At 39.0% G+C, this 9,404-nt stretch overlaps 1 pseudogene; it reads right to left on the bottom strand.

The window, feature by feature from the left end:
- Positions 1-4,863: 4,863 nt before the first annotated feature.
- LOC107730498 (cyclic nucleotide-gated channel rod photoreceptor subunit alpha-like) lies at positions 4,864-7,144 on the bottom strand (annotated as a pseudogene).
- Between the last annotated feature and the right edge of the window lie 2,260 nt (positions 7,145-9,404).

The raw sequence follows: 9,404 nt of genomic DNA, 5'->3' as shown, positions 1-9,404 counted from the left end.
TTCAGAAACCTTGAGCTTCTCCGCTACTAACGCATTGATGAGCAATCACTAAATGCTCCACATTACCTGCACGTCCCAGAAACCCAGTTGGGGGTCAATGCTTCATTTGCATCGCATACTAAAAATGTCTCATACTCTTTTCAACGTCAAATGTTCCTCAGCTTCCCTTTCTGTTCAGATCTGAATCCTTAAAGAGGCTCATTGGTCTGGCAAGGTCTTGGCATTCTGACCGATGAAGGTTACGTCACAGACTCTGGGAAGAGGCATGACAGTGATGCAAATGTCACTGAGTCTTGATAAGAAAGTAAGAGGGCTGTTGCTTAATTTAGCATACCGTGATAATAACAATGCAGGAGCTCTGCTGTTGAATAGACTAATTAAAATTACATCATGGGTTTTCTTATCATGCTTATGGAACTGGCACATGTTTGAGCATCGAGGGAGATTCACAATTGCAGGCAATTATGAAAATTAAGATGAAATCACACAGCACAGTGTGCTGTTTATTAAGAGAAATCAGCATCAAAGAGCTTAGGTGGTGCACAAAAGCATCAGACAACAGCTTTTAAATAGCAGACTTTTAAATGTTGAAGAAATTAAACAAGATCTAAAACAATGGAACAAAATTACTTCAAATCCCATGTCTGCACATGATGGTAAGTGATCTTTCCTTCTCACATTGCTAAAGATGATTTTGCTGTAGTCTGTAGGTTGTGATTCAAATCACTGGCTTCAGTATCCCAGATATCCAGTTCCCTTTCAGTCGGTTACTACGAGTCACGTCGTGACCAACGAATTGGGATCTCACTTAGAGAGACCAATCTACTTCGAGTGTAAACTAAACGAGCCAATGCACATTGGCATACGATGATTGTCCAGAATATATTTGGCTACAATTTGACATGCCACTCACCTCCAGAGTATGGAGAATACATTTAAGTCTAAGCACATGTGGATTTCAACATCTAGCACACAAACCACAATAGCGCTTACAAAAGATAAAGGCATTAAAGAGAACAACATCGTAAAAGCTGTAAACCGTTAAAGAATAAATAGTAACAATGTAATCTGCATAATTTATTCATCCTTCTATAACCATGCAAAATATCATTATTCACAGATTCCACGCCTTGCTCAAAAACGCTCATACTCAACAAAAACAAAAACATGAAAATATTCGTCTGAGCTATTTAAAGCATGCTTTGTCTTCACAGTGCTTGCTATTTAATATTTAAAGCACTTTTGCATTTCAGAAACTGTGCTTGTCAAAGGATAAAATGTGCAGGTTTTTCAAAAACAATATGGGGAACGAACTCAGACACTCTCAGCGAGAAGCAAGGAAGTCACTGGGAAATATGAGTAATTAATTTAACCAAACAAGCTTTTCTAGAAGAATCTAGTTCATAGTTATTACAAAAATGTATTTCTTACTATTTACATTATTTATTTTTTTATGAAAAATTTTAATGAAAGAGCACTTTCTGTGAAATGTATTATAATCATTTTTATACATAATTTTGCCCCAGTTGATCTAAATAAACATACATATACACAATGTAAAAATGTTTTTTTTTTTTTTTTTTACTAAAACTGATTATTGGAGTACATTTAGAAACAGGATTTCATGTATAATTCAACATGTGAATTGTAAATGTTTGTGAAATTCAAGTACTTTTTAAGTAAACCCCATTCCATATTTTTCCAGTATGTGATTATATGAGTATATATAGCGGGATTATAATTTGAGTCTTCTTTCAGAAAGAAAAGAGACCACTCATTGTATTGCAGTGGTTCTATGTATGCTTTTATGTTGTGACGATTTTTATACTGGCAGGCCTATTTTATATACCTCACCCAGTTCTCCAGAAACAGGCTGGCCCTGAGTGCTACTGTCACAGGATGTCATTTTCCCAATAGGTCACCTTTCTTGCCTGCTAGAACTGCTCCGGTCAACTGCAAATGCTATTATCGTGAAGTAAATTGTTTAGGAGAAACAATAGCACAGCAGCTAACTGGTCAGTTACACACACTAATAGAAAGGGACAGGCAAAGTGCTGAAGCGTTCTAAGAAACGAATAGGAAACAACAGGAAGTACCAGCTTGTAAGACCAAAACACAGGTGCCTACATGCTATGGTGTATCGTTCTGCCACCAGACTCCAAAACACTCTGGTGTGAGCTGCCCGTGTGACTTCCACTTACTGCTCAGATCAGAGCGTTTGATGACAATAGTCTGTGAGACACAGTGTTCCCTACTGATAGACCCTTGTTGCGGCACCATTTCTTTTGTATAAGAAATTTCGAAATTAGAAATTAAATTGGCTCTTCCAATCAGCTTTTTCGAAAAATCCGCCTGTGCTCTCACAGATGCGGTGGGCTTCTGAGTGTCCCTGTGATGAAGGGCCAAATGGGACAATAAAATTGCTTGACTGACCACTAGTTCATGTTTGATGTGAGGCAAAATGACCCTCAATAGTGTAGATGTTACTAAATGTCCAAACCAATCTATCAGTTTGTTCTGTCTCAATGATTTTGGCTGCACCATGACTTCTTCTTTCTGTAAATCACACATTCATTCATGCATGTTCCAATCTAGCTTTCATTTAAATAACAAAAAGTTGTACCAGCATGTTCATATTCCCAGCACTTGTGTAAACAAGTTAATTCAGTAAGTAATTTCTCCTTGAAGGAAAGTCATATGGTCCTTTTTGATTTGCCTCTAAAAGTCCCAGACGCAGACTAATTAATTAAACGTCTCGCTCCTGCTGCTCGAGAGACGAAACGGTGGAGGACCCTTTTCATGGCTGACATCACAGGCAATGGCTTCCTTTTTTATCTTGCTTTCCCATGGGAGACATACTTCCACTGTTCTTTCATTTTCAGCTTACATCCCTTTTCTCATCACCTCTCTGAGCAAATACAATAAGTGTCCACATGTGACAGCAAATGCCGGCAGAGAGAACAGGTGGGAATGCTCAAAATGAAAGACGAGATCATATTGAGACATACACACTGCTACCACTCCACATATGAGCTGGTATCCACAGGACCCCTAATCAGCTCTGACTAAATCGAAGGCTTCTTGGAAATGAAACATTGGTACAAATATGTCTCCATTCATTTAAAGTACCTCAAATTTTACTAAATTGAAAACTGACTGCTGCTGCATACCTGTAGAACTGCAATTGCATTATCAATAATGCAGGCAAAGGAAAATTGAAGGAAGCCACAGGAAGAAACGCGTCATGGATAAAAGCAGTTCTGTACAAACTGGCATGTGAAAAAAAAGCATAGGCAGAGTTAGCTATTACAGGGCCTGGGCTGAGCAAGTGAATTTTTTTTTTTAAATGTCAAAAAGTCTGCCTTTTCAAATCTTTGCATTTTTACAAAACCACTTAAATGCGTACATGCCCTTGAACTAAAAATGCGGATTTTAATGCACTAAAATTGTCTGAGAATGTCCAGTTAAGGTTAAGGATAAAAATGATGAACGTATTTTTAGATGCATGTACCTTTCTCTATCTCAGATTAAAGCAACAAATAGGATAGGCCTACTTCACAAGCTGCTTCTAAATACTCAGTTGATTCTTCTTTGTTTCTTCTTGTGATTTGGAAACCGATCAAAGTATGCCATTATGGAGGAGGACACATCACGTGGAGGCCATGAACAAGGTGAAATTATGCAAACAGAGGATCTAATCAGCTGCATCCTATGCGGAAGTCTTTTTTGTCGAAACACCCTCATTCCCCTCCTCTTCACGTCACAACAGTTTCGCGTTTTAAATAACAAAGTTATTTTAATAATATTAGGGCTATTATTTGCAGCTTCCCTTTGTATTTACGCTTGATTGAGCAATATTGTTTGGGAAAACTGTATGTTAAAACTGTATTTAATGACGCTAGCGCTGAAGAAATGACACATCCAACTGTCCATAACGTGTGATGTTGAAAGTTATTTAGCTAACAAACTTATTTGGGTCTTCTAAAGAGGTGTCATTAGGCAGGTGACTCTTTATTCGGTGATTTAATAATTTGTCAGGTAGAAAATTTCTCAGAAAACTTTTCTAAAATTATTATACTTGCTTATGAACATTTTAGTGACTATGCCACATGCTACATTATACAAAGAAACAAGAGTTCTGCGTTTTTAAAGCACCCCATTCAAACATTTAATTTTAGTCTATCTAACAATAAAAGAAAATATCTTTAAAACTAGGGATTCCATGAAAAGGAATGACTTGATTTCATGTGTTTATTATTTTATACATTTTCAGTTTTTGAAGAGGAGAGGGTCATTAATCTTTGGTCCTCTGCTGCACCCTTGTGCCCATCAAGTACATTACTTGGTAATGTGATTTTCTTTTTTAAAAAATGTTGTCTCGATTACCTACTAACAAGTTGCATGAAAAACAATTTCATATGGAACGATATTGCTGATTTGAGAGCTTCCAGTATGCACTGCCACATGAAGAAATGATGCAGATAGTGTTTATAGGCATGCTGCTTTTCTCTTATCAGGATTTAAGCTTCTTTAAAATTAAAAGTACAGAGCTCATATTTGCAGGTATTGTCTTTCGTTTTTTAGAGTTTGCTTTATGCAAAAATCATATAGAAATATTTAATATGTTAGAAAGAAATACAAATTAAACTGGTATTGCTAATTGATCATTTGCCAGACAAGAAATCTGTTGTTGCCTTGACAAGAATTTATTGGCTGCACAAGACATTTTGCATGTGAATCAACAAATTCAAAGTAGTGTTACTAAGGACAATAATTAATACGTTTTTGTTTTTAATTTGAGTGTATATAGTATTTCGATTTTATTCTCTCTTTTATTATAAAACAGTCTCATAAGGTCTTATCCTATGGCTCCTCATCTTTCTTTTCCTCTTTGGTTGCTTCCTCCGTTTTTTCCTCCTGTTTTTCTTCCGTCTTTTCCTTGTCTTCTTCTAACTTCTCTTTCTCTGGCTCTTCCTCTTTCTCTGGCTCTTCCTCTTTCTTTTGCTCTTCCGTTTCTTCCTTCTTTTCCATCTCCTCCTCTTCATCTTCGTCCTCCACCACCTCTCCAGCAAAGCGCTCTATCTGAGCAATCCGCCGTTTGATATCCTTTCACGTTTCCTCCTGTTCTGCCAGCAGCTTCTTCACCTTGGTCTGCATGATTTGCATCGTGTTGCAGAATCTGTCTCCCTTTTTCCTCTAGCATGGCCTTAGCATCTGGATATTCAGTCAAAGCCTCCATCAGATCATCTTTGGACAGGCAGAAGAGGTCTGAGTATCCTATGCTTCGGATATTGGCCGTTCTACGGTTCCCGGCCTTGCTGCCCTTGATGTTTAGAATGCTGATTTTTCCAAAGTAGCTTCCATCGCCAAGGACAACAAATTGAGTGGCACCATCGTCAGCCACAACAGCGAGTTTGCCATCCTTTATGATGTACATCTCCCGACCAATATCGCCCTTGCGACAGATGTAGTCACCGGGACTGAAGACTTGTGGGCGAAGCTTCAACATCAACTCGATCAGCAGCCCTGCTTCACAGTCGGCAAAGATCCGCACCTTCTTGGGGGTTTCTAAGTGCACGTTCATGCCTATCTCCGCCCGTAACTTGTCTGGCAGGTACCTCAGAACCTCTCGTTCATCTTGTGCTTTCTTGTTAGTCCACAGGAAGTCAAACCACTTGATGACACATATGCATGTACTGCTTGATGTTATCGATCCTGGCTTGAAACTGAGCCTGGGCCGCGTTCATATTTGAGATCATTGTAGCAATGTTACCCACAATGGTGGCAAAGATCAAGACACCCACCAGAAAGTCAACCACATGAAAGAGGAATTCAGAGTCTAGCTCTGGAGACGGCGTCTCTCCGATGGTGGTGAGGGTAAGAGTGGACCAGTAGAGGCTGAAGGAATACTTTCGCATCAGCTCTCCGAACTCGTCTTCTGTGAGAGCGGGATACACCCATGGATCTGAGCCGAACCCAATGGCCTTGGAGAAGGAGAAGTAGAGGCATGCGTTCCAGTGGATGATGATGATGATATACATGATCAAAGTGCAGATTCGGAAGATGTTGGGGTAGTTGGTCATGGTTTCTGAGATTGTGAAGAACTCAAACATGCGGTTGAGGCGGAGCAACTTGTTTATGCGGATCTCTGGGTAGTCTAACCCTAAAACGAAGTAGGAGATGTCCGTGGGTAGCATAGAGAGCATGGAGACTGTCTTTATACCGCTGAAGAAGGAGCTTTTCATCTTTGACTAGTAAGCCCTGTTCCAGGTAACCTGGTTAAAGAAAGGTGGAATGAAAACATGACACAAATCGGTCACTAAAACTTGTCGCTTCATTAAAGAGAGACATCTGATCGCACTACTGATGTTAGATCAACATGTTCGTGCCCTGAAGGCCATGTCAGCCAAATAAAGCAGGTCGGAGGTGTAGTCCAGGAGGAACCATATCAGGAGATAATTGTGCTGCAGCTCCTCAAAGCAGGCTCTATGCAAAGAGACACAATTTAAAAGCTCTCAAAAGCATTACACCCATTTATCAAGCTTCCAAAAGGTACATATAACTGAATATATTGCCTTCATCATATTTATTAGAGAATATGAATGACTAACGGAGACGTAAGGAAGCATACTTCAGAGGTTAATAAAAAGGAGATATCTTCTATTTGTATTCTTCTCTCATCTCCTGGTATCCTCATCTTATTAAAACATGAACATTTAATTATTACCTTGCAATTATAGCTGTCCAATTGTACATGACAGGAATTGTGATTATAAGCAGCCATTGATAGTACAGGAGTCCTGCTGGGTTAATCACAAACACCTCCTTAGGCCTTGAGAAAATTAAGTTGACATGAGCAATAATCAATGGTGATAACTTTGAACTTTGGAAAATCACAGAGTAGAAATGACGGATTAAAAGTCTGATGCCAACCCCTCCTTTTTTTTCTTTCTCCTTTTCCTTTTCCTTTTCCTTCTCTTTCTCCTTTTCCTTTTCCTTTTCTTTCTCATTTTATTTTTATTTTTCATCCTTTTGCTTCTTCTCTGTTTTTTCTTTCTTCTCTTTCTTTTCTTTTTTCCTATAGGATAAGACAGCAAAATATCTAAACAATCTTTATATCCAAACTATCTCGGTTAAGAAACATTTGGTATGCCACTTACTCTTTCTCCTCCTTCTTTTCTTTTTTCTCCTTTTTCTTTTTCTTCTTGTCTTCCCTACAGAGAGCAAAATACTCCACTGTCACCTAATGATACATTACTGTATATATATATACATACATACATACATACATATTATATTTATATTATATTTATTATATTATATTTAATGATCTTTGATTTCTCTTCATTGTTGTTGCTGTTGTTTATGTTAAATACCCGTCCTGCACTTGGAGCTGGAATTGGGTCTTCACTGTCCTCCTCTGTGTCCACTTCCATTATTGGAGACATTTGAGGTGGGACTGCAATACCTCCTGATGCAGGTACAACAGTCATGATTCCTTTTCCACTAAAGCAACAGACTAAAGCAGTGATTTATAATTTACACATGTTCCCATTTGTTAAAAGTCACGAAAAAATCTACAATGGGCAAAATGTTACTCTAAGAGGGCGAAAATTGCCATAAATTCAGATCAAAAACTCACCAACTGTTTTGCTTTAACCTAAATCCTGTCCCATTCTCTCTTGATCAGAAGATCCGCAGAGCCCCTTAGAATTACAGACCTTCTGTCTGGTGAAATGAAAGATACAGTCAAATTACAGCGAGTGTTTTCAAAGGAGGAGTACGCTTGTGGTTCATTTGTTCTGTTGTGCTCTGTAATGATATCTCAGACTTGCATGGCCCTGAGAAGGATTTGAAGATTAATGAGAGACTAGAGTGACAAAGACAAAGCCTCCTCCCTGCCTTCTTGAATGGTACATAATTTATACTCCCTCCAACAAAAGTTCAAAGTATTGGTGAGACCCGTCATTTATACAATTACACTGAGAATTTTAGCAACCTGTTGTTTTTATAATTGTTCCATATTCAGAACTAATTTTATGTTCATGTTTAAATGATTTCACCAGAGTGCCTCAAGTAAGCATTATGTGAATGATCACATTTGTTTGTGGTATTTATTTAACTGTAATTTCATTGTACTTATGCTGTCGCAACATTATAATGGTGTAATTTATGTGCATGTGCTTGCTAGACTGTGAGCCATAGAGTGAGAGATTTTCCTCATGTAGTAGCATCTGCCCAGTCAGCACTCTTGCAGAGATCTGCTAAAACAAGCCTGCCAGCCTTACTTTCACAGCCACCCACAGGATGTGTGTTTTGAACAGGATGAAGATGTCCAAATTTTTCTTATTTTGTTGAAATATCATTTTTTTTCCATTTAGTACTGCCCTTCGGAAGCAACAGAAGATACTTGTATGTTTCCTGGAAGACAAATTAAGTACAGCCGTGGCCAAAAGTTTTGAGAATGACACAAATATTAATTTTCACAAAATCTGCTGCTACAGTGTTTTTAGATATTTTTGTCAGATGTTACTATGGTATACTGAAGTATAATTACAAGAATTTCATAAGTGTCAAAGGCTTTTATTGACAATTACAATAAGTTTATGCAAAGACTCAGTATTTTCAGTGTTGACCCTTCTTTTTCAAGACCTCTGCAATTCGCCCTGGCATGCTGTCAATCAACTTCTGGGCCACATCCTGACTGATGGCAGCCCATTCTTGCATAATCAATGCTTGGAGTTTGTCAGAATTTGTGGGTTTTTGTTTGTCCACCCGCCTCTTGAGGATTGACCACAAGTTCTCAATGGGATTAAGGTCAAAATTTAGCCACATCACTTTTGCCTTATGGCAAGGTGCTCCAGCATGCTGGAAAAGGCATTGTTCCTTACCAAACTGTTCTTGGATGGTTGGGAGAAGTTGCTCTCGGAGGATGTTTTTGTACCATTCTTTATTCATGGCTGTGTTCTTAAGCAAAATTGTGATTGAGCCCACTCCCTCCCTTGGCTGAGAAGCAACCCCACACATGAATGGTCTCAGGATGCTTTACTGTTGGCACGACACAGGACTGATGGAAGCGCTCACCTTTTCTTCTCCGGACAAGCTTTATTCCGGATGCCCCAAACAATCAGAAAGGGGATTCATCAGAGAAAATGACTTTACCCCAGTCCTCAGCAATCCAATCCCTGTACCTTTTGGAGAATATCAGTCTGTCCCTGATGTTTTTCCTGGAGAGAAGTGGGTTCTTTGCTGCCCTTCTTGACACCAGGCCATCCTCCAAAAGTCTTGGCCTCACTGTGCGTGCAGATGCACTCACACCTGCCTGCTGCCATTCCTGAGCAAGCTCTGCACTGCTGGTGCCCTGATCCCACAGCTGAATCTACTTTAGGAGCCGGTCCTGGCAC

This window comes from Sinocyclocheilus rhinocerous, unplaced genomic scaffold (genome assembly GCF_001515625.1).
Source record: "Sinocyclocheilus rhinocerous isolate Xijiao unplaced genomic scaffold, SAMN03320098_v1.1 scaffold1570, whole genome shotgun sequence".
NCBI lineage: Eukaryota > Metazoa > Chordata > Actinopteri > Cypriniformes > Cyprinidae > Sinocyclocheilus > Sinocyclocheilus rhinocerous.
The sequence above is the reverse complement of the archived record's forward strand: the minus strand, read 5'-3'. Positions and strand labels throughout refer to the sequence as shown.